Source organism: Petaurus breviceps, unplaced genomic scaffold, assembly GCF_028583685.1.
Source record: "Petaurus breviceps papuanus isolate PSGF00001 unplaced genomic scaffold, PetGlider_PUasm1.0 347, whole genome shotgun sequence".
Lineage (NCBI taxonomy): Eukaryota > Metazoa > Chordata > Mammalia > Diprotodontia > Petauridae > Petaurus > Petaurus breviceps.
In genome coordinates, this window is record NW_027186163.1 from 4,871 (window position 1) to 30,081 (window position 25,211).

General features: G+C 36.3%; 1 pseudogene; it reads right to left on the reverse strand.

Moving 5' to 3' along the window:
- Positions 1-1,538: 1,538 nt before the first annotated feature.
- LOC138167992 (kinesin light chain 2 pseudogene) lies at positions 1,539-4,439 on the reverse strand (annotated as a pseudogene).
- Between the last annotated feature and the right edge of the window lie 20,772 nt (positions 4,440-25,211).

Below are 25,211 nucleotides of genomic sequence, written 5' to 3' on the forward strand. Positions count from 1 at the left end.
TCCAGGGCCAGTGCTGTATTCACTTTGTCACCTATCTACCTCTGATATGAGTAATTTCTTAGAAATTTGTCATCATTAGGGAAACTAGATGGAGTCTACATAGATCCACTACATGATCCACTACATAGATCCATAAATCCACTACATGGAGTGGACACAGGTTTGATCCCATTGTGTTGAGATGATCTGCAAGAAAATGAAGAAAGAAGGATGCACTGGGAAAAGATGGAAAGGAGAGAATATGGAAAATTATATCATATAAGAGGTTTGCAATGGAGAAGAAAATGGGAGGGTGGCAGGTTATGCTTGAACTGCACTCTCATGGGCCATGACTCAAAGAGGTAAGAATAGGTACACTTGATCTGGTGTAGAAATCTAACTTTTGAATAGGGAAGTAGGGGGGAAGGGGACAGGAGAAAGGAGGGGTGTGATAAAACAGGGAATGGATTGGGGGAATGGTTATAATTCAGAGTTTTGAGGAGGGACAGGGTAAAGAAAAAAGGATAAACAAAAGATAACAGGATGGAAGGAAAAAATACTGATCATAATTATGAATGTAAATTAACTCAATCATAACATAGAAGCAGATATCACAATTGATTAGAAACCATAATCGAGTTATTTACAAGAAATACACTTGTTGGGGCGGCCGGGTAGCACAGCGAGTAAGAGCACCGGCTCCAGTGTCAGAATGACCTAGAGATAGATTCCCGGGCTCAGACACTTAAGCACCCACCCAGAAACACCTGGCTGTGTAACCTTGAGCAAGTTACTTAACCCCAATTGCTTAGGGGCAGCCAGTTGGCTCAGCGAGTAAGAGCACCGGCCCCAGAGTCAGGATGACCTGGATCAAATCTGGCCTCAGATACTCAGCACCACACCCAGAAATAACTGGCCGTGTAACCTTGAGCAAGTTACTTAACCCCAACTGCTTTAAAAAAAAAGAAATACACTTGAAACAGAAAGACAAACATAAAAAAAAGGACTAGAGGAGAATTTATAATGATTCACCTGAGGTTAAAAAAGGCAGAGGCAGCAATCATATTAGACAAAGCAAAAGCAAAAAATGGACTTAATTAGATGAGATTATCAGGTAAAGTACATTTTGCTGAAAGTTACTTAACACAATGAAGTTATATTTATACTTGGGAATGTAGATGATGGAGTGGATAGAGTGCCAGCCTTTGAGTCAGGAAGACCTGAGTTCAAATCCAGTCCCAGACCCTTAACACTTATCTTTGTGACCTCGGGCAAATCATTTAACCTTGATTACCTCACCTAAAGAAAAAAATATAAAAAAAAGTTATATTAATGCTAAATATATATGTGCCCAATGACAGAGCATCTAGATTCCCAAAAGAAAAGTTAAATGGTTACAGGAAGAAATAGACAATAAAATAATACTGGTAGGGGACCTCAAATTTTCACCTCTCAGGACTAGATAAATTTAGCAATAAAATAAATAATGAAGTTAAGGATATGAATAGAATTTTAGAAAAGTTACATATGATAGAATTCTGGATAAAACTGAATGGGAATAAACAAAGAACATGCCTTTTCCTTTTCAGCTATACATGACACTCTCACAAAAATTGACCATGTACTAATATATGAAAACCTCACAGCCAAATGCAGAACAACAAAAGTTTTAAATGTACCTCTTTCAGACCAAGATGTAATACAAATTACATTAAATAACTGACCATAGAAAAATCGATTAAAAATAAATTGGAGGGGCGGCCAGGTGGCTCAGTGAGTAAGAGCACCGGCCCCAGAGTCAGGATGACCTGCTAGTTTTGTTGTTGATATGACCAATTATACTGATATTTTTCCTAATATTGAGCCATCATTGCTTTCCTGGAATAAATCCTACCTGATCAAAATGTATCATTCTTGTGATAGGTTGCTTTAGTCTCTTTGCCAAAATTTTATTTAAAATTTTTGCATCTATATTCATGAGGGAAATTGGTCTATAATTTTCTTTCTCTGCTTTGTCTCTTCCCAATTTAGGTATTAGCACCATATTTGTGTCACAAAAAGAATTTGGTAGGACTCCTCCAATTGTCAGGAGTTATCAAGAGAGCTGGAACTGAGCATGTTGGGCAGATTGGTGTTGCTGGGATGACTGGACTTCTCTATATTCTAGTTGAAGAAGCTGAGGGGTACAGTTTGTATGTCTGGGAGGCTCTTAAGTTTCCTAACCCCCAAGCTCCTTCACTAACATTTCTATCCTATGCCTCAGGGCCTCTCAGGATTTCCCAGAGGAGTAGCATTTTCTTAAGGGAACCACTGTCTTCCCCAGACCACTCAGCTGCCATCTCTGAATCTTTGGACTTCAGCTCAGTCAGAGGCCCAACCCTTCTACCTCCCTTTCAAATGTTTCTGCTATCACCTTTCCCATTGCTATCTTTCATCAGCTCCACCCACCACCTTGGTTTACCTAATAGCATCCAGGCCCTGCTTTCTACTGAGACTGGCACAGTGCTCCAGGGTATAAGTCTCCTCCATCTTCCTTTGTAGTTGGTAGAGTGCCCCTAGGTTCAGCAGCATGTTGTTCACTGTGGGGCTGTCCACTTATCAAGTCTTATAGCAGCTGACATATTCTCCACCGGGGGTGGTGTCTCAGGGCTTATTGTTGCTTTTCTCCAGTTCTCAAGCTTGCTTGCCAATGGGCTTTTTGTCTCCACCGACTGAGTCAAACTTTTTATCACAGTCACTAGTCAAGATCTCCTTATACAGGGTTTTGGGGTTTTATTACTTCCCCTGCTTCTGATAGCAGGAGGCCAAGTTATTCCTGACCTTGATAATTTTAGGGTCATTGGGCCCTTGTCAAGGCTTGTAGATCATCAGAGTTACCTACTAGTTGTACCCTACCATCTCAGCTGTGCCCTTGTTCTGACACAGCAGGGCCAAGTTATTCAGCTGCTTGTTCATATTTGGGTGGAATTTCACCACTGCTTTCTCTTGAATCTCCAGGACCCATTACAGGGACTCTGTTTCCTTGTACTTGCTTTTTTGGTCACATGAAACTGCTAGGTTCTTCAAGGTAGCTACCACAGCTAAATGGTCCTTCCTCAAGGTCTTCTGTCAGATAGCCAGAGCATCTTTGAGTAGGTGAATGGCTTCTTGTATTTGTTCTTATCCCTGTACAGGAGAGCCAAGAAGTAAGTGATCATGTCCTGAGGTCTTCGAGTCTTCCAGGGCATGCCTAGAGAGAGGCATGGCTACTTCACAGTACTTTTGGAAAGTATACTGAATCACCAGGTTTTATGAGTCTGGGATCTGATAGCTTCTGCATTGCGCAGCTGCATTTCCTCCCCCAGGACCATAGACTGGGTTCTGTTCATGCTTATTAGGGAATAGATCATCCAGAAAATTATTATAAACATCCCCCTTCTCTTCTCTGGGGAAAGTTTCCTCATCCAGCTTTCATATTTAGCTCATGAACAACAGATGATGCTTTTTTCCCCCAACTGGACTACAGCTTGCTTGCCATTCTGTAGCTTCTGCTAGATTCTGGCCAGTTGTTCCTTCAGCCAGTGGTTTTCCTGAACTGTGGTGCACCTGGGTCTGAAGGTTTTGGTTCTCCTATTCTACAGCCCTGAGGTAGCTGAAGAGTTCCAGGATCACTTGAACCTTCCCAAGTCCCAACTCCTTGGTTTCCAGGGATTGGCACAGTAATTCTGAGTGGTCCTGAATTCCAGGATCCACCTCACCAGTTTTCCAGTCAGCTACATTGTCTAGCAGGGAAACCATCAGGGTTGGGCTCTCACCCATCAAAGTCTCTAGTCCCTGAATTACAGTCTTGGTGCCCAATACAATTTCATCCTGGGAGACCACCAGGGTGGCTACGATTGGAGGGGATGGATTTGAGAGGAAACAGCTGCAGGTCCTGGCCTCAGCCTGACTGGCCTCCTCAGTCTCAGCCTCAGCAGCCCTGCTCTCCCCCATAATCAACATTCCTGTACTTTACTAATGAAACACAACAGGAAGAGAAAGGAAGAGAAATGTCAATTAAAATAACTGCAGAAAACATAAAATGCTTTGAAGCCTACCTGCCAAGAAAAGCCAAGGAATTATATGGACATAATTATAAAATATCTTTCACAAAAATAAAGACAGATCTAAACAATTAGAAAAATATCAATTACTCATGGGTAGGCCAAGCCACGATAATAAAAATGACAATTCTACATAAATTACTTATTCAGTGCCATATCAATCAAGCTAACAATGATTTATTTAGAGATCTAGGAAAAATAATAACAAATTAATCTGGAAGAACAAAAGATCAGGAATATCACGGGAATCAATGAAAAAAGAATTGTGAAGGAAAGCAGCCTAGCAGTGCCAACCTCTATCAGAAGGCAATCATCAAGACAATCTGGTACTGCCTTAAGAAATAGAGTGGTAGATCAGTGGAATAGCTTACACAATATATAATACCAACTCTAGGTGACCCCATTTAGAGTTTTCTTGGCAAAGATACTGGAGTGGTTTGTCATTTCCTTCTCCAGCTCATTTTACAGATGAGGAAATGGAGTTGAACAAGGTTAAATGACTTGCCTAAGGTCACACAACTAGCACATGTCTGAGACCAAATTTGAACTCAGGAAGAGGAGTTGTGACACGGTATCCACTGTGCCACTTATTTGACCCATTAGATAGGAATAGACACATAATTCACACTATCAAATTACCACAGTAATCTAGTGTATGATAAACCCAAAGACCAAGCTTCTGGTTTATTTGACAAATTCGAAGAGAAAATTGGAAAACTATTTGGAAGAAACTAAGCAAAGACAAATGTATTTGACTATATACCAAAATAAGGTAATGATGGGCACAAAATTTTGACATAAAGGGTGATGGCATAAACAAATTAGGGAAGAATAGAAAACTTTACTTGTTAGTTCTATAGATTAGGCAAAGTTTATGACCCAACAATAGAAAGAGAGGATCACAGAAAGTAAAATAGATAGTTTTCATTATGTGAATTTATAATTTTATGTACAAACAAAAACAAATCAGCCAAAATTTGAAGGAAAGCAGTAAATGGGAAAAAAAAATTATAGTAAGTTTTTTCTGATAAAGGACTCATTTCTCAGATATATAGGGAACCAAGTCAAATTTATTTTTTTTTTAAGAGTCAATCCCCAATTGATAAATGGTCAAGGGTTATTATAAGGAAAATTTCAGAATAAGAAACAAAAATCTATCTATAGACATATGAAAAATGCTCTAAATTTTTATTGATTAGAAAAAGGCAAATTAAAACAACTCTGAGATACCACCTATCAAATTTAACATGACAGAAAATGAAAATGAAAAATTCTGAAGGGGATGTAGAAAAATAGGGATACTAATGTACTATTGGTAGAGTTGTAAAGTAGCCCAACTTTTCTAGAGAACAATTTAGAACTATTCCCAAAAGGCTATACAATTGTACTTACCCTTTGACCCAGCAGTGCCACTACAATGTCTGTACCCCAAAGAGATTAAATAAAGAGAAAAGTACTTATATGTACAAAAATGTTTATAGCAATTCTTTCTGTAGTGGCAAAGAATTTGAAATTGAAGGGATGCTCATCAATTGTGGAATGGCTGAACAAGTTTAGATATGTTATTGTGATGGAATATATTGTCCTATAAGAAATGACTAGGAGGTGGTTTCACCAAAACAAACAAACAAATAGGTAAACAAAACAGAAAACAACTGGGAAGACTTGCATGAATTGATGCAAATTGAAGTGAGCAAAACCAGGAGACCATTGTGCAGAGTAAAAACAATACTATAACAATAATCAACACTGAAAGACTTAACTACTTTGGTTAATAAAATATTGTATTCTGATATAATTCTGAAGAACTCATAATGAAAAATGCTAATCACTTGCATAAAGAAAACTGGTGAATTTTACGTGCAAACTGAAGTATATTTTTCACTTTATTTTTCTTGCTTTTTCTTTTCAACATAGTTAATATGGAAATGTTTCTCATGATTTAATAGATATAATTGATATCATATTGCTTGCCTTCTAATTGGTGGGGCAGGAGTGGGAGGGAAGGAAGAAATTTAGAATTCAAATAAAAAAGTGAATGTTTAAAATAAACCATAATTAAAAATATTTTTGGGGAGGGGAATAAAGAAAAAATACTCTATGTAAAAATTGTTTTGTAGAAATAAAACAATTTTCAATATTATCCACTAAAAAAGAAATTTTAATGACCGAGTTTGGCCCCAAAGGAGAGATATGGCAAGTCAACTACTGTTTTTCAGATTTTTTTTTCAGTTGTTTTGCAGAAGTGTGAAGCTAGGGTATATACATTGCACATAATAACATTCTTCTCTCATATGTTGATTAGTTTGGTGGATTTTTTTTCCCTTTTAAAATTCTTTATCGTAACATATGGCTCTCTGGAAGAGATAATGGGAAGGATAAATTTGAACATTTAAGTAAAAAAAGATAAACTTTCTTTAAAAAATTAATTTCAATAATAATAGTGCCTACTGTGTGACAGATATGCTAAGATCTCTTTAATCCTCACATCTAGTCTGAAAGGCAGGTGCTATTATTATCCCTATTTTACAGTGGAGGATACTGAGACAAAGTTTAAATGATTTTCCCAAGGTGCCAACTATTAAGTATCTGTGGCTTAATCTGAACTCAGGTCTTCTTGATTCCAATCCTAGTCTGCTATTCACTATATCACCCAGCTTTTCCAATAGATCTTCATAGTCTAAACATTAAAATGCTGGATATTTAAAATGTAAAATATTAAAGAAAATATCAAATTACTTCATTGTCATTGTTAACCCACCATCATTGCCAGCACCATAATTTCTGCTATTAGTAGTTATTATTTCACAACAGATTGGATGATGTTCTTTGAAAAACATAGTAAGAAATTGTGAGAAAAGGTACCAGTTTAGAACATAGAATTTAATTTTACAATGGGACATCTAATCATATTAAATCAATTCCCTTTTTACTGAGATTCTTTCTGCCAGTTCACTAGGTGTATATCTCTAGGAAATAGCAGAAAGGACAAATCAATATGCCAAAACAATGCAAAAAAATTTATTTGCCATGTCTGAATATCTGCAGGTTCTTAAGAAACCAAAGGGAACCTAAATCAAGTTGTGTAATATATCATGTGGAACTTGCCTGATAGTGTGAATAGGTGCTCTTTAGAGGAATGGAAAATGAATGTGAGTTAATATCCCACTTGATCCTGTTATATTGCTATTAATTAATTTTAGAGGGTCCTACCTATCCACATAAATTTAAAAGTTCTACAGAAGACACAACAAGTCAAATTGTAATTCCACTGATGAAACATAAATGATATATTTTCTTGTACAGGACTTCATACTCTTTTAAATTTTATTTATTATATTGATAAGTAATTTTCCTTGTTCAAAATTTGGTATATTATCTATTACTAAAATATGTATTCCTTAATAACATAACTTCATATTAATTCTAATGACCAAGATATTAAAGGTAATTAAACAGAATATGTAGTCAAAAGCATTTACTACTAATAGTAGTTTTCATTTATATAATTCTTTAAAGTTTACAACTGCCTATGAAACTATTTGGGAGAAACTTCCAGGAGCCAATATAGCAGAGTAAGCAGCAAATCACTGTAGGTCTCCCATATTCACCTCCAAACAACCATAAAATAGCACCCCAGAACAAGTCCTGGGACAACACAGCCAGAAGAAAGATGGAGTGGGTCTTTTAACATGGGACACTTGAAGGAGTGACAAGAAAGATCAGTCTCACTCAGGTAAAAGGGGAGCTCATACCAGGATAGGAAGAGTTCCAGTAACTCAGCAGAAAACCCCACTTCAAAAAAAACCAGCAGGAGATTCTGAGCCCCAGTGTCAAAAACAGAACCTCCCATGTGCCTTAGCATAGCTAGGGGAACTGGTAAACTCCACTTCCAAGAACCAGCATTGTGCTTTGGCATAGCCCAGGGCAAAAAGGCATCCTCCAGGGGTCAGACTTCAATGAGCTTCAGTGTAGCCCTAGAGAAATGCAAAACAAAACAAATAACCCACCTGGACTGATCACATGCCAGAAACATCTAATGGGACCCCAACTGAGCACCAGGTCAGCTTCCAGACCCATACAGCTTCCAGCAGCACCCGCCAACCCCCACCTCTCACCCCTCAACAGAGCTCCAGACACAAGGTTTCCCTGTGGGCCTCAAAGCAACAGCAGCACAGCACCAGGTAAATAGCTAGAGCCTACAGTCACTGGCACAAGAAGGCTGAGACAGAGTCCCTTCCATTTTGAGAGCAGAGCCCAAATATAAAAGAAAGAAAAAAGGCAAAAAAAGAGCTAAAAGTATTTGATCATAGAAAATTATTATGGTGACAGGGAAGACCAAGACACAAACTCAGAAGAGGACAACAATGTCAAAATCCCTACAGGCAAAACCCCAAAGGAAAACAGGAAGTCGTCTCAAGTCAGAACTTGTGGAAGAGCTTCAAAATCATATAAGATATGTGGAAGAAAAATTGGGAAAAAGAAGGAGCACAATGTAAGAGAATGAAAAAAGCCAACAGTTTAGAAAATTGCACAAAAAGTAGAATTGGCCAAAAGGAAAAGCAAACGCAAAAACCCACTAAAGAAAACAACTTTTTAAAGAGTACAATTGGAAAAGAAAGTGTAAAAGCTAATTGAGGAAAACAACACCTTAAAAGTTATAATTGGGTAAGTAGAAGATATTGACTATAAGACATCATGAATCAATCAAACAAATTCAAAAGAATGAAAAGCTTGAAGAAAATGAAAAATACTTCATGGGAAAGACAATTGAGTTGGAAAATAGATGCAGGAGAAACAATATCAGAATCCCTGGACTATATGAAAGCCATAATAAAAAGGAGTTCCAGTGTGGCTAGGTGGCACAATGAATAGAGCACTGGCCCTGGAGTAAGGAGGACCTGAGTTCAAATCCAGCCTCAGACACTTAACATTTGCTAGCTGTGCTACCTTGGTCAAGTCACTTAACCCTAATTGCTCTGCCTTCCCCCCTCCAAAAAGCAAAAATAAAAAGGAGCTCCTGGATAGCATCTTTCAAGAAATTATCAAGAAAAATTGCCTGGTATCCTGGAACCAAATAGCAAAAAGGCATTGAAAGAATCCACTGGCCACCTTAGGAAAGAGGTTCCAAAATAAAAACCTGAAGGAAGATTATAGCAAAATTTCAGAACTATCAGGACAAAGAAAATATTATGAGTGACCAAGAAACAATTCAGATATTGGGGAGTCACAATCAGGATCACACAGGACTTGAAAGTTGTAACATTAAAGGATTGGAGGTCATGGAATATGATATTACAGAGGGCAAAGGAACTAGAAAAGCAACCAAGAATCACTTAGCTGGCAAAATTAAGCATAATACATCAAGGTAAAAAATGATCATTTAATGAAATAGAAGGATCCTTTATAAGGAGAAGACCATGACTAAACCAAAAGTTTGACCTCCAATATCAAGACCCAAGAGAAGCCTAATTAGTCAAAAAGGGCCAAGAAATCATAACATCTCTACATGGGAAGATGATATTCGTAACTCTTAAGAATTGTATCACTAACGTTAAAGATAGAAGGAATACACATGGAAGATAGGGGGATAAGGTGAATTCGAGGGAATGACAAAAAAAATTAAGAGATGAAAAAGAGGAGTATACTGGATGCAGGAGGAAGGGAGTGATAGAATGTGGTAAATTGTCTCACATGAAGAGATGAGAAAGACCTATTACAGTGGAGGGGAAAATAGGAGTGGGGGTGATGGGCATTGCTTGAACTTTACTCTCAGTGGTATTGGCTCAAAGAGGGAATACTATACACAATAAATTGAATGTAGAAATCTATCTTACCTGACAAGGAAGTAGGAGGGGAATAGATTAAGAAAAAGGAAGGTACTGACAGAAGGGAGGCCAGACCAGGGTAGGTTGTATAGACAGAAGCAAAACACTGATGAGGTGAAAAAGAGTGAAAGGAGAGAGAGGGCTAATATGAGGAAGAATAATATAGAGGGAAATACAGAGGTAGCAATCATAACTGTGAAAGTGAATAGAATGAAGTCTCCCATAAAACAGAAGCAACTAGAATAGTGGATCAAAAACCAAAATCCTATGATATGTTGCTTACAAGAAACACACTTCAAGCAGAGAGATGCACACAGAGTAAAGGTAAAGGGCTTGAGCAGAATCTATTATACTTCATCTGAAGGAAGAAAAAGCAGAGGTAGCAATCCCAATCTTAGATAAAATCAAAGCAAAAATAGACCTAATTAAGAAAGATAATACATCTTGTTAAAAGGTACTATAGACAATGAAACAATCAAATTAGAAGAGCAAGGAATAATCTACCTGTCAGATCTATGTGGATGGGAAGAGTTCAAAACACAAAAAAGAGAGAGCATTATGAAATATAGAGTAGATAATTTTGATCACATTAAAAAGAAATATTTTTTTTTGTAAAGAAAACCAATGCAACCATTATTAGAAGGAAAGCAGAAAGCTGGGGAACAATCTTTATGACAAGTATCTCTGATAAAAGCTTCATTTGTCAACTATTTAGAGAAATTTATGAGAACTAGCCATTACCCAATTGATAAAAGATTAAAGGATATGAACAGTTTTCAGATTAAGAAATCAAAGCTATCTATGGGCATATGAAGAAGTGCTCTAAATAACTTTTGATTAGAGAATGCACATTAAAACTACCATCCTACACCAATCAGATTGGCTAATATGACAAAAAAGGAAAATGATAAATGTTGAAGATTATGTGGGAAAATTGGAACACTAATGCACAGTTGTAAACTGATCCATCCTTTCTGGAGAACAATATGGAACTGTGCTCAAAGGGCAACCCAACTATGTAACAAATATGTATTTGATCCAGCGCTACCACTGCTAGGTCTATATCCCAAAGGGATCATTAAAAAAAAAAAAAAAGGAAAAGGACCTACATGTGCAAAAATACTTATAGCAGAACTTTTTGTGCTGGCAAATTTTGGAAATTGAGGGATGCCCATCAATTGGAGAATGGCTGAATAAGCTGTAGTATATGAATGTAATGGAATATAATTGTGCAATAAGAAATTATGAATAGACACTTTTCAGAAAAACCTGACAAGACTTATATGAATGGAAGCAAAATGAAATGAGCAGAGCCAGGAAAACCCTGTGAACAGTATCAGCAGCATGCTATTAGCTATAAATGACTCAGCTTTTTTCAGCAACACAACAATCCAATACAAGTACAAAGAACTTCCAAAGGAAAATACCATCTATAGTCAGATAAAGAACTGATGGACTCTGAATACAGATCGAAACATATTTTTTTCCACTTTATTATTCTCCTGTTTTATTTTTCCTTTTGATATGTTTATTTTTCTACAACTCTGATGAATATGGAAATGTTTTACATGATAGCACATGTATAAACTATATCAAACTGCCTACCCTTTTCAGGAAAGGGAATGGGAGGGAGAGAGGAAGAAAAATTTGGAACTCAAAATCTTGTAAAAATGAATCCTAAAATTTTTTCTTGATATGTAATTGTGGGAAAATACTATTTAAAGCAAAAATAAAATAAAATGCTTGATAATACTGAGGAGATATTTCATTTACTTTATCCAGAATCCAATGATACAACTGATAATGATTTTTTGATGTTTCACATTTTAGATTTTCTAAAAAGTTTCATTCATAGTATTTTTTTTATCAGTTTTGTATTGCTGTTCTAATGCCAAGGTGGGCATAGTGCTGGATGCAGATTGGACAGAGATCAGTGCCCCTAGATGGCTAGCATTCATGTTTGTACTTTAAGGATTTCAAAATTTCTTTTATGTAGCAAATCTTTCAAAATGACAGTATAAGTATTACAATTTGTATTTTATAAAACTTTTCTATTTTACAGATTATGAAACTGAGATCCTGAAAGGAAAAGCGTCTATATGCTTAGTCCTAGGACTCATCAGTACTTTATAATATATAATAAATTTGCCCTAAATTTGAAAATTTCCATATATTATAAAATCATACAATGCAAGTTGAAAGGGACTTCAGTAGATAAAGTTTACATGAATTAAAACACACACACACACACACAACCACTATATTTTACCTAACAAGTTATCATCCAGTTTTTGCTTTAATACATCCAATTGGTTGAGTGCTAGGAGAGGACATGAGGGAGAAATTATTTTATTATTATGTTTTTGGTAGTGTATTCAACTTGTTGGTAAGTAAGTTTTGGAAGGATATTTTATTACAATTTTCTCAATTGTTTCTAGTTCTGCATTCTGGCAACAATTGACAGCCCTGTATATACTGGTCTTCAAATATCAGAAGAAAGCTATTAATCATCCACTGAATATTTTCAGACAAAAAGTCTTTTTCTACAGTTTTTGCACCCACAGTGCCTGGCATGTTTAATATATCCTTGTTAATTGATGGTTGATCCTCATTCCTCATATGGCATGAGGTGTAGTCCATTCAGTATCTTGTTGCTTTTGTCTGAACACTTTCTAATGTAGTCCTACCCTACCTAAAATACGCCCTACAAGGCTAAATATGACTTGACCAGAAAAGAGTGGAAAAAGTGCTATTCCTCCCTAAGTCTGGATAATATAATTTTCTTAAATCAGCTCAAGATGAAGATATTCTGATTATCACTTTTTCTTGGTAGTGTTGATGGAAATCTTTTCTATCACAATCACCTTTAGCTTGCTGTCCATAAAAAAACAGAGTACTGTTTTGTAAAGTATAGCTGGCTAGCAACAATTCCTCTATGTTTTACTGATCAAGTTGATTTTTTTTTAGCACAAATTATGACTTTACATTTCATAGTGGAGAAAACATTAGTCTTAGAGTAAAGAAAACCCAGGTTCAGATCCTGCCTTTGACAGTTTTTAGCTATGTGACTATGAACAAGTTATTAATCTCATTTTGCCTTGGTTTCCTCATCTGTAAAATGATGGAATTGTACTAGATGGACTTTAAGTAGTCTTTCAGCTCTAAACAAAAGATACTGCGATTACACTATCCTATGGTTAATTTTTAATTTTATCTCGTCATCCCAGTGTTTTGACCTACTAAGATCTTTTTGAAATTTGACTAAGATTTGTTAGCTATTATCCCTGTTTATTTTCATGTGAAAATTTGATGAGTGGTATCTATTCCTTTATCTGTTTCATTGATAAAATTGTTTAAAGAACACAGGGCAAAGAATAGATTTCCATGGCAGTTCACTGTAAACTTCCTTCTAAGTTAACATTAAACTTAAATTACCTTTCTTTTTGCTATCATTTAATCATTACTGAATCCATCGCACTATAAAATCATCTGGACCCAGGGAAGCTAGGTAGTGCAGTGAATAGAACACCAGCCTGGAGTCAGGAGGACCTGAGTTCAAATTTGAAATCAGACACTTAACACTTAATAGCCTTGTGACTTTGGGCAAGTCACTGAAACCCAATTGCCCTGCCCTCCCCCCTGCAAAAAACAAACAAAATCATCTAGACCCACGTGTTATTAATAGCATAAAGATTTTACCCAAGTGTGTTTTTCCCCTAAAACATTAATAAACAGCTCTAAATTATAGTGTAAAATAGCACAGTCATATGAACTGTTCAGGGACAACTAGCACTGCTAATGTGAGGGCTTGCCAAGCCTTCAATATCCACCTCTTACCTGTGGCTCCAAGAAGTTGTAGCATGTATGGCAATCTCATCCTGGTAAAACATTTCATCAGACCAGCTAAACCAGGTGAAGGATAACCGACAAGCCTCAAACCTATCGGGGATTTAGGGAAATGTTTGCCACAAGTATGTGAAAACTTCCCCTGGTGAAATGAGAAGAAGAGAACAATTTGTTCCAATGGCCATGAATATGGCTGAAGCAGGAGCTGTGGAACTCTCTTTGGTTAGGCATTGAAGTCTCCAAGGTGAGTCACTGCATCCTGTGCCATCTCCAGTTCTCCTGACTTTTATCCTGCCACTGTACTTCCATGACTCTGGAAGATAGTGAGGCTGATGACTTTGCATAATTCTGCCTCACTTAATTCCAGTTTGTGCAAGTCAAGACATCACCCATGATCTCATTGGTCTTCTTTGAAAACGAAGGATGAGCAGCAACAAAGTAACAGTCATCAGAACTACTTTCTAATGGTTAAAATATATAGGACAGTTGATTAGTGGAACATACTAGATAAGCAAGACAGAATTAATTAAAAATAGCAATTCAATATTCAATTAAGTCATGAGCATAAATTACTGACCTAAAGAATCTCTTGTTTTTTAAGCAATCGGGGTTAAGTAACTTGCTCAAGGTTACACGGCCAGTTATTTCTGGGTGTGGTGCTGAGTGTCTGAGCCCGGATTTGATCCAGGTCATCCCGACACTGGAGCCGGTGCTCTTACTCACTGAGCCACCTGGCCGCCCCTAAGCAATTGGGGTTAAGTAACTTGCTCAAGGTTACACGGCCAGGTGTTTCTGGGTGGGTGCTAAGTGTCTGAGCCCGGGATTCGATCTCCAGGTTATCCCAACACTGGAGCCGGTGCTCTTACTTGCTGTGCTACCTGGCCACCCCTAAAGAATCTCTTTTTGACAAAAAGTCTAATTAAACTGGACAGCAGTTTGGCAGAAATCAGATTTGTTGCATTTTATACCATATGTCACAATAAGCTTAGTATATAAATGGTAACACTAATGTTTTTAGGAAAGGATAAGATCAGGTACCTATACCAACAATGTTTAAGGGGGAGAATACTTAATTAAACAAGTTATAGAGTAAATAATAAAAATATAAAATGCAATTAAGGCAATTCTGAAATTCTACCCCAAACTCTTCAGAGTGGCAAGCATAATAAATAAATAAATAAATGATGAATGTTGGAGAGTCTATATGAAAACAGATCCATTGATAACACTCCCTGTTAGTGGAGCTGTGAAGGGATACAACCATTTTGGAAAGTCAATTGTAATTCTAAAAAAAAGTTATTAAAAACCATGTGCCTTTTGACCCAGGTCTACCACTGCTTGACCTATGCTCAAGAGGTATTAAAGAAAGATGAAAATTCACTTTATGAAAAAAAATCACATCAGTGTTTGTGTATATGTGGTAGCAAAAACAAAACAAAAGTAGAAACTGCAAAGATGCTCAACAAATGATTTATGGATAAATAAAATGGTACGTGAGGCAATACACTGAATTAAGAGATGAGAAAATAGATAATGTCAAACACTGAAACATTTGTATGAAATGATGCAGAGAGGTGGAGTGTAAATAGAAGAGCACTTTATGCTGTAACAGCAGTGTTATAAAGTGAACAATTTTGAGTTGTTTCATAAACTGATAAAGAATGAAAAAATCAGAATCAGGGGACAAATTTATATAACACTAGAAACAAGAAACTTTGAAAGTGGTAAGCATTATGATCAGGACTAGTATTTATCCATGATATTAGAAGATTGTTGATGAAATATGCTATTCATTATAGCATGAATGTAGTGTATAGAATAAGATATACAAAATTATCTCTATCTTTACATTTCTATATAATCATTTGTCTATATATACTTTTCACAAGATTTTTCTCCCCTTTTTAGTTAATAGAATGGGCATAGGAGGGAGAGTATAGATTTTTTTTAATTGAAAAAAAAAACAAGGTAGAGGATATTACAGATATGAAAAGCTGCAGGCAAGGTCATATATTATTACTTTTACTTAATTATTTTTCATTGATAATAGAGATTTCTCATGAAGTGGGAATTATCTCAATGTAATGTAAAAACAAAACATATCAATAAAACTGAAAACATAATCACGTAAAATAGGCTACAATATTTTGACAAAAAATCCTATAAATATGTGAATAAAATGAGTGAAGGTAGATTTAGAAGACAGATCATATAACTAGGGAAATATGTGCATTAAATTCCCTCGACAAAATTCAAATATGAAAAATGCATATACATATATTCATATCTTACATATGCATCTGTGTCTATATATGTATGTATATATCACTGAGTCATTCCTGATTTTATAAGTGATCAAAAGATATGTTCACAAGAATTACTATCTATAAATGATTGTGTGAAACCATGATTCAAATCACTAATGATAAGGGAAGTTTAAATTAAAACTGTGAAATTTTTCTTATATCATTCATACTGGTAGAGATGAGAAAGGTCATAAACAGTCTTAATGGGACTTTATTGAAATAGTCATGCATTTCCTTAGATATAAAGTGGTCCAACTTCCTTCATTTCATTTTGTAAGTATGCAAAAAAAATATCCCTAGTAAATAAACCATACCTTTGATCCAGTGATGCCTAATTCTGAAACTCAAGAAAATTAAGGACCGAAATAAAGGTCTAAAAGATAGCAAAATATTCATAGAAGCACTCTTTATCACATCCATAAATTGAAATCAAAATAGGTGTTTATCAATTGATTGTATAGAATAGGTTGTTCATCTCTGAGAATTTAATTGAGTCATCTAAGGTTACACAGGCAACAAAAGTCAGAAAATTACATGTTAATGTAATTAAGTATGTTGTGCAGTAAGAAACAAAAAATTGAGCAATTCAGAAAAATATTGGAAAATATACATGTACTGTTCTAAATTGATATAGGTAGAGCCAAAGTATAAATCTATCCAATTACCACAATAATACAAATTAAAAGATTAATAAAAGGAAGTCAAACTCCAAATAATTGAGAAACCAATGAAGAATCCTAGGAAAAGATAAGATGTGTTCACAGTATTGAATGATTTACTTAATGTTCTTTGTCACAGAGCAGGATTCAATATGGAATGGGGAGAGATTTTGGAGACTGTCTTTCCACCAGAAATTACTCTGATGTGGGAACAAAAGGAAATGGGTTTTAGAAGGAAATGGGTTTTAGAAGGAAAAAAGTCAATAAAACTCCCAAAACTGTATACAAAGTAAAATAGCATTGAAAACCATCAGAAGTCTGATCAATATAGGGATAAATCACAACATCAGAGGACTGATGGTGAAGCATGCCTGTTGCCTTTCAGCAGAAAGATTGTTGTTGTTATTATTCAATCATGTACAACTCTTTATGACCTCATTTGGGGTTTTCTTGGCAAAGATACTTGAGTGGTTTGCCATTGCCTTCACCAGCTCATTTACAGATGAAGAAACTGAAGCTACAGGGGTAAGTGACTTGCCCAGGGTCACACAGCTAGTAAGTGTCTGAGGTAGGATTTGAACTCAGGTCTTTCTGACTCTAGACCTGATGCTCCATCCAGTGTGCCACCTAGCTGCATACTGAAAGGAAAGCATGAAATAAGTCCTGAGTTTTTTGACATGGCTACTGGGTTGATTGATTTTGCTTAAATCTGTTTCTTTGTTACAAGGAAAGGCTCCCCTAGAGGTGACAGGGGTTGTGGGGAATTGCTGGGAAGTGACATTAACATAGCAAAAAAATAAAATTCACCAGTGAAAATTTTACTCAGATTACAAGGCACCCTTCAAATATTGTTCTTGCAATGATATGTTCCATAAATATAAGAGAACGTAAGGTATTTCTTTCCTTTTGAGCTCTCATTGCTTACAGAATGTATTACTTTATATCATTGCCTTGATAAACACTGAAAGTTATGGCTGCTAGGGGCTTCAGAATTCATGTAGTTCAACCAAATCTTTATTTTATTTTTTTTTTACATTACATACTTTTTTTAGGATTTTCTTTTATATATATTTATATCTATGTATACATATATAAATATAAACATATGTATTTTCTTTTTTTTGCAGTGGGGAAGGTAGGGCAATTGGGGTTAAATGATTTGCCCAAGGTCATACAGCTAGTTTTGTATTAAGTGTCTGAGGCCGTATTAGAACTCAAGTCTTCCTGACTCCAAGGCTGGTGCTCTATTCACTGTGCCACCTAGCCACCTATGATAGTAATGGCATTTAAAGATTCCCCTGTATTGGCTTGGTTTTTCAAATTGATTGTGTTAAAACCCAGAGCTTGTTAATCCCACCTGTGGGATGGATTTGTTGATGTGAAAAGAGAGTCCTGAACTGGGAGGAGCTGGTGACATAGATTTGGAGAGACAAGTGAGAGGCAGAAGAACTTTTTTTTTGGAAGCAGCACCTCGTGGAGAGAGAGAGGCTAGAATTGCTGGTGGCCGCTTTAAATTGCCCTGGACTTTTGAGACCTGCCCCCTGAGCTGCCAAGGACTGAGGAGACATGGCTGTTTTGCTGGTACTTTGTCTGTCTGTTTTGATGTTGTTTTGCCAGATTTGTCCACTAGTGAAAGACAGTCCTGTTGAAGAAGTCCTGGAACCTGGCTGTTCGCTAAGAAGCCCTGAGACTGTCCTGCAGACAGAGAGTGAATACTGTCCACTGGTGAAGGACAGTGCTGTTGTTGCAGGGGTCTGGAGACTGTCCTGCAGACAGAATGAATACTGTCCACTGGTGAAGGACAGTGCTGTTGTTGCAGGGATCTGGAGACTGTCCTGCAGACAGAATGAATACTGTCCACTGGTGAAGGATGGTGCTGTTGTTGCAGGGGTCTGGGAACCTTTCTGTTGGTTCAGAAGCCCTGAAGAAGGATTTTCTTGTTGTATGTTTACAGGAATCCTGGGAGAGGGCTTTGCTAATGTGTTCAGGGGTTCTAGGACTGTTCTACAGACAAAGGATGAATTCATGAAGGGACTGGCAATGTATCTTATGGCCTTGCTAAGCCTTGTCTCCCCAGGAACTAAGATTGCTGAGAACTTGCCTCGTGTCAAGATGAAGAAAAGACCTCCATTTGGGTATTAAGTGCTGTGTTTAAACTTGATGTAACTCTGGGGTAGATTCAATTGTGATCCAGGGGTGGGGAACTTTTGACCTTATGTTTGGAAACTCATCTCCATTTGAGAAGAGGGACTTTGTGGTGGACTAAATGAAGGTATAGCCTAGGGGTGGAGAAGTATTTACAACAGGGACTTTGTAATTGATTGAATGATTGGAAGGTCCTGGGGTGGGGTAGTCCTTGGAGATTATTTAATCACATTTAGTAAATGCTGTATTTGGAATGATGTCATGTTTTGATCTTCTCTGTTCTTGGTTGGTCACTGAATAAAATGGAGAGCACCTATGCTGGTATTCTGAACCTTGGGAAATTGCCTTTCTTTTGGCATTACATTAAACCACCCCCCTTTTTTTTTTTTTACTATTTTCAACTGGGGAAACTGAGTTCCGTGGCACATAGTAGGTGCTCAAAACTGTTTATTGGCAGACTGATTCAATAGCCACATAATAGAGCCTGTCCTAAATTGGAGAAGAGAATTTTATGAGAATGCAGGTTAGCCCATCTTCTTTCTTTTCCCAGGATACTACTTCATGTAAAAGGGGGAACAGGAGTTTGGATTGTTCTTTCTTGGAAAAAATATTGTATAACATCTCTCCTGTTCATTACATGGAAGCCAATTACTTGAAATTCATTTACTGACATTATATTGAGAAATGTTTAGAACTTTTTTGGAATTTAGAATTTTAGAAGTGGGAAATATCATACAACATTTTCACTTGAAGAAAAAAGGTTTTAAAATTCGAGTAAAAGGGAATTTTATAGAAGAAGATGGAATAAGTACAGAGAAAATCTTAAGACCTTAATGTAAGAATGGCATGATTAGGGAAATGAACAAAGGGTCAATGATTTCACAAGATTTCACAACTGTGGATTTAGAATGGGAAATGAGGACAATATAAATTTTTTTTTTGAAGAGGCTTTTTTGTCAGAGTGAGATTTGAGACAGATCTTGAATGTGTTTTGGTAATAAATATTGAATTTATCTATATAAATATAGAATATACATTAAATATATAGCTACCTATCAATATATCTATATATTTAGGTATTGATATATGTGTGTATACATACATGTATACATATGTGTTATTAATATATATCAGAATTGTAGAAGTAAAAAATGTATTATTCCAGGGGAAAAAAAAGTTGTGCAAAGGACAAGAACAATTGAAGGTCTGTGAGGTATTTTAGAAGGGAGAATTACTCTCCTTCTAAATGTGTGTGCTGGTGAGGGCAAGGGGGGAAAAGATAACAATTTCATTGAGTAGGTGGTGTCTGAGTTGAGCCTTGAAGGAAGGGAGGACTTTAATAGACATATGCTTACATAAAATATGAACTGGGAGGCCCATGATCTGCATAATGATGTTGACAGGCTCAAGGCCTTGCATAGGGGAGGGGAGTGTAGGTGAATCTATTCCAGGCATGGGAGAACTGAGATTGAACAGAAGGAGAATAAAGAAATGAAGGTAGCTCAGTATGGCTATGTCATAGCGTGTATGAAGGGGTTTAGTGTAAAAGTAGTTGAGAGGATATGTTGAGACCCAAACATGGAAGGTTTATAAGTCATGCCCCCTTCTGCTTATACTATATTTAGAAAACATCAAAGAGACTCTGAAGATATGTTGAACATAGAAATGGCCAGTGTAATTTAAGGCTCAGTAGTGATTTTGCAGTGGCATGAAAGATAAAAGAGAGGGCATGGACTGGAGACATATAGATAGGTTACAGGGCTGTTATAATAGTCCAGGGGAGAGCAAAAGAGAATATTTGTATGAATAAATATAAATGAGCTAATTAGAACCAGCAAACATATCATAAACATAAAATATATCACACATAACCATGAAAACATAAATACATAAAACATTCAAACACAATGATTTGGTTGGAAAAAAGAAATATAATCTGACCAAAATTACATGTGAATAAATACATTACCCAGGTACCATTGGAGAGATAGAAATCTAAGTATGTGGAATGTTTTATATGCTATTAAACATGATTTGTCACGTGGTTTGTTACAAGGGAAGACTCATTGAGAGTTAAAAGAAGGGATATGTGCAGTAGTGTCTATTGTGTAATAATATAAGATCTAGGGGGTGGAGCCAAGATGTCAGCATAGAAGCAGGAAAACTGCCTGAGATCCCCCGATAATCACCTCAAATACCTATAAAAATGACTCTAAACAAACTTTAGGGCTACAGAACCCACAAAGAGACAGAGAGAAACAAACCTCCCACTGAAGACAGCCTAGAAAGCTGGCAGGAAGGGTCCATTACAGCAGACTGGAAGCAGAGCCCAGCCCCATGTGAGCCGTGGTTTTAGCTTCAGCTTGGCCACAACCAGCCCCAGCTGGAGGGACTTCAGGGGAATGGACCACCAGCAGCTGTGGCAGTTTCCAGAATTATCAACCCATAAATGTCAAAGACAAAGTGAGAGTTCAGTGTGGAATTTGTGGGAGCAGGGGGTCCACAGTGTGGTCCAGCCTCTGCCCCCAGAGGGAGAAGCCTCTGAAGTGCAGCAACCAACGCTGTGTGGATGCTTCAGAGCTCCTAATCTGCAGATTGTCGGGGCCCAAGTGACCTGTCTGAGGGGTAATTGCTCTTGCTTTAACCTGCTTGGATCTGGATTGCTGTCTAGGGTGGAGGTCCTGGGGTGCATGGCCAGTGTGCCAGAGCCAGTATAAGCTTCTGAGAGGGCACCCAACTAATAGCTCAGGCAGCTGAGAAAACCTCAGTGATTTGGAACAAAGCTCTCCTCCATGGAAGCAGAGATCTACTGCAACAAAAAACTAAAAAGTCAAATAATTGAGTGGCAACATGAGCAAGCAAAAGAAGCAAAGCTAGCACAGCAATCCGACTTTGGATTCTTTTTTTGGGGGGCAGGGGGACAAAAAGAATCAAAACATGGAACAGGAGGAAGACAATGAAGTCAGAACTCCTGCACCAAAAGATTCCAAGAAAAACATGAATTGGTTACAGGCCATAGAGGAGCTAAAGAAGAATTTTCAAAACCAAATAAGAGAAGTGGAGGAAAAATTGGGAGGAGAAATGAGAATGATGCAAGAAAATCATGAAAAGAGAGTCAACAGCCCAACTGAAGAAAATAACACCTTAAAAATTAGACTAATTCAAATGGCAAAAGAGGCTCAAAAAGCCAAGGAGGAGAAGAATGCCTTAAAATGCCTAATTTGCCAGATGGAAAAAGAATCTCAAAAGCTCACTGAAGAGAATCATTCCTTCAGAATTAGATTGGAGCAAATGTAAGCTAGTAACTTTATGAGAAATCAAGATACTATTAAACAGATCCAAACAAATGAAATAAATAGAAGTCAATGTGAAATATCTCATTGAAAAAAACACTGACTTTGAAAATAGATCCAGGAGAGGCAATTTAAAAATGATTGTACTGTCTGAAAGCCATGATAAAACAAAGAACCTAGAGATCATCCTTCAAGAAATTCTCAAGGAAAATTGCCCTGATGTTTTAGAACCAGAGGGCAAAATAGAAATCGAAAGAATTTACCAATCATCTCTTGAAAATGATCCCCAAAAGAAAACTTCTAGGAATATAATAGCCAGGTTCCAGAGTTCCCAGATCAAGGAGAAAATATTACAAGCAGACAAGAAGAAACAATTTGAATATATGGAAACACAATCAGGAAAACATAGGACCTGACATCTTCTATACTGAGGGATCAAAGGGATTGGAATGTGATATTCCAGAGGCCAAAGTGCTGGGATTAAAACCAAGAATCACCTACCCAGCAAAACTGGGTATAATGTTTCAGGTGAAAATATGATCATACAATGAAATAGAGGACTTTCAAGCATTCTTAATGAAAAAAACAGAGTTGAATAGAAAATTTGACATTCAGATACAAGAAGCAAGAGAAGGATGAGAAGGTAAACAGGGAAAAGAAATCCTAAGGAACTTATAAAAGTTGAAATATTTACAATCCGTCATGGAAAAATGGTAATTGTAAGCTATGAAACTTTTCTCAGTATGAGGATAGTAGGAGAGAATATATATATATATATATATATATATATATATATGTGTGTGTGTGTGTGTGTGTGTGTGTGTGTTTGTACCTGTGTGTGTGTGTGTGTATATATATATATATATATATATGGTATATGGCCATATGAATGCATATGTGAGTGTGTATATATGTGTACAGGTATATATAGACAAAGGGTACAGTTGATTAGTATCAATTGAATAGGAAGGGATGATATTTAAAAGGGGAAATTGAGAGGTGAGAGAGGAATATAATTAGAGGAGATAGGGAGAGATGTAACAGGGTAAATTATTTTATATAGAGGAGGCAAGAGAAAACTGTTACAATGTAGGGGAAGAACAGGAAGGCAAAAGGGAATAAGTCAAGGTTACTCTCATTTAATTTGGCTTGGGGAGGGAATGACATACACACTAAATAAAGTATCTTGCCCTACAGGAGAGTAGGTGGGAAGAGATTGAGAGGGGGGGAAGATGGAGGGGAGGACAGGTTGGGGGGTAGGGTATGTAGAAGCACACACTTTTGAAAAGGGACAGTGTCAAAGTAGAGAATAGAACAAGTGGGAGGCAGGATAGGATGGAGGGAAATATAGTCAGTCTTTCACAATATATCCACTGTGGAAATTTTTTGCATAGCTATACGTGAACAACCCTTATTGTATTGCTTATCTTCCCAGTAAGGGTGGGTGACTAGGGAGGAAGGGAAAGAATCTGGAATTCAAAGTTTTAAAATCAAATGTTTAAAAAAATATTATTATTATTTTACATGTAACTGGGAAATAACATATACAGACACTGGGGGTTGGAGAGCCATCTTGCCCTACTGGAAAGTTGGAGAGGGCATGGGAGAGGATATAGGAGAGAACAGATTGGGGGAAAGGGTATACAGTGAGATCGCTATTTTGGGGTGGTGGGTAGGGGAAAGACAGGGAGAAAATGTGTAACTCAAAATCTTGTGGCAATGAATGATGTTAACTAAAACTAAACATAAAATTAAAAAAATAATATTGGGTCTAAATAAAACTTAAAATATCCAATGGAAATTATTTTCCCTTTTTCTTTCAAGATACTTTTATGACTATCACATTGCTGTTTCTTATATACTTGATATATTTCCTTAATTAGATCTTAAGGTCAAGAAGTATTTTACCGAAGTGAAACACTAAATAATAACAAATAAATGAATGAGTGGATGAATGAAGACTGAGTTATTTATAGCCATATTTTCTTGGTGTAGTCCACAATGCACCTTACCTCTTTGACTCTTAGTCTCATCAAATGAGATAATAATTATAAAGCATTTAGCATAGTGCCTGTAATATAGTGCTATAGAATTATTATTAGAATAATATTATTATTCTAATATTATTAACAATTTCTAATATAATAAAACATATCTATTAATAATATTAGAATAATATTATAAGAATTAGAATAATAATATTATAAGTATTAGAATAATATAATATTATATAATAATATTAGAATAATATTATTATTCTTATTGCATAAGAATAACCATGCCTATACTCTATGCCTGAAAGGCTTCTTATAAGGGTCAAAAATGAGATAATGTGTAGGAAATTAATTTATAGAGATAAAGGGTCATGTACATTTGAACAAATAAATTCAATAACAAGTAAAAATGTTATATATTATCTAGATTAGGATATACTGTTGGATGAATGACCTATACAGTTTGACCATTAGTATGTAAAGAGTCATTTGCATTACTTTTTGGGCATTGCCTGGTTCTTTCAATGTCTTCAAATTTCTCTCTGAAAGAAAATTTCTCTCTTCATTTTAATACGCATGATCAGGTGGAGATGTCACGAGCTTTTACGTTAGAGAATAATACATTTTTAACAACTAAAATTCAGAATGATCCAAAAGATAGTGGAGGATTTCATGGTGTCCACGCGCATCTAAGCATGTTGCAGCACATTATAAACAAGGAATCATAAAGAAATGTCGTCGTGGTTTTCACTAAATAAGCCTGTAATTGAGAAAAGAGATCGATAAAATGAAAACAAGTGATAGTCAGGAGACAGCCCATGCACTCCATTGGTATCCTGCAGGTATAAGGAGAATTCACCACAGTACATTGAATGGACTCCCTATGGTGACCTTTTGGGAAGACATAAACAACAGTCAAAGGATGGGCAGGCAATAGTTGAAGTTATCTGCATCATTTAAAGGAATAATCTAATGGGTAAGTTCACAGACCAAATGGAGTGTTAGAATAAAAAAAGAGATGATTGTCTAGCAAATGAAGAAGATTAATAATATATTATATTGTGTATCAACTGGCAGAA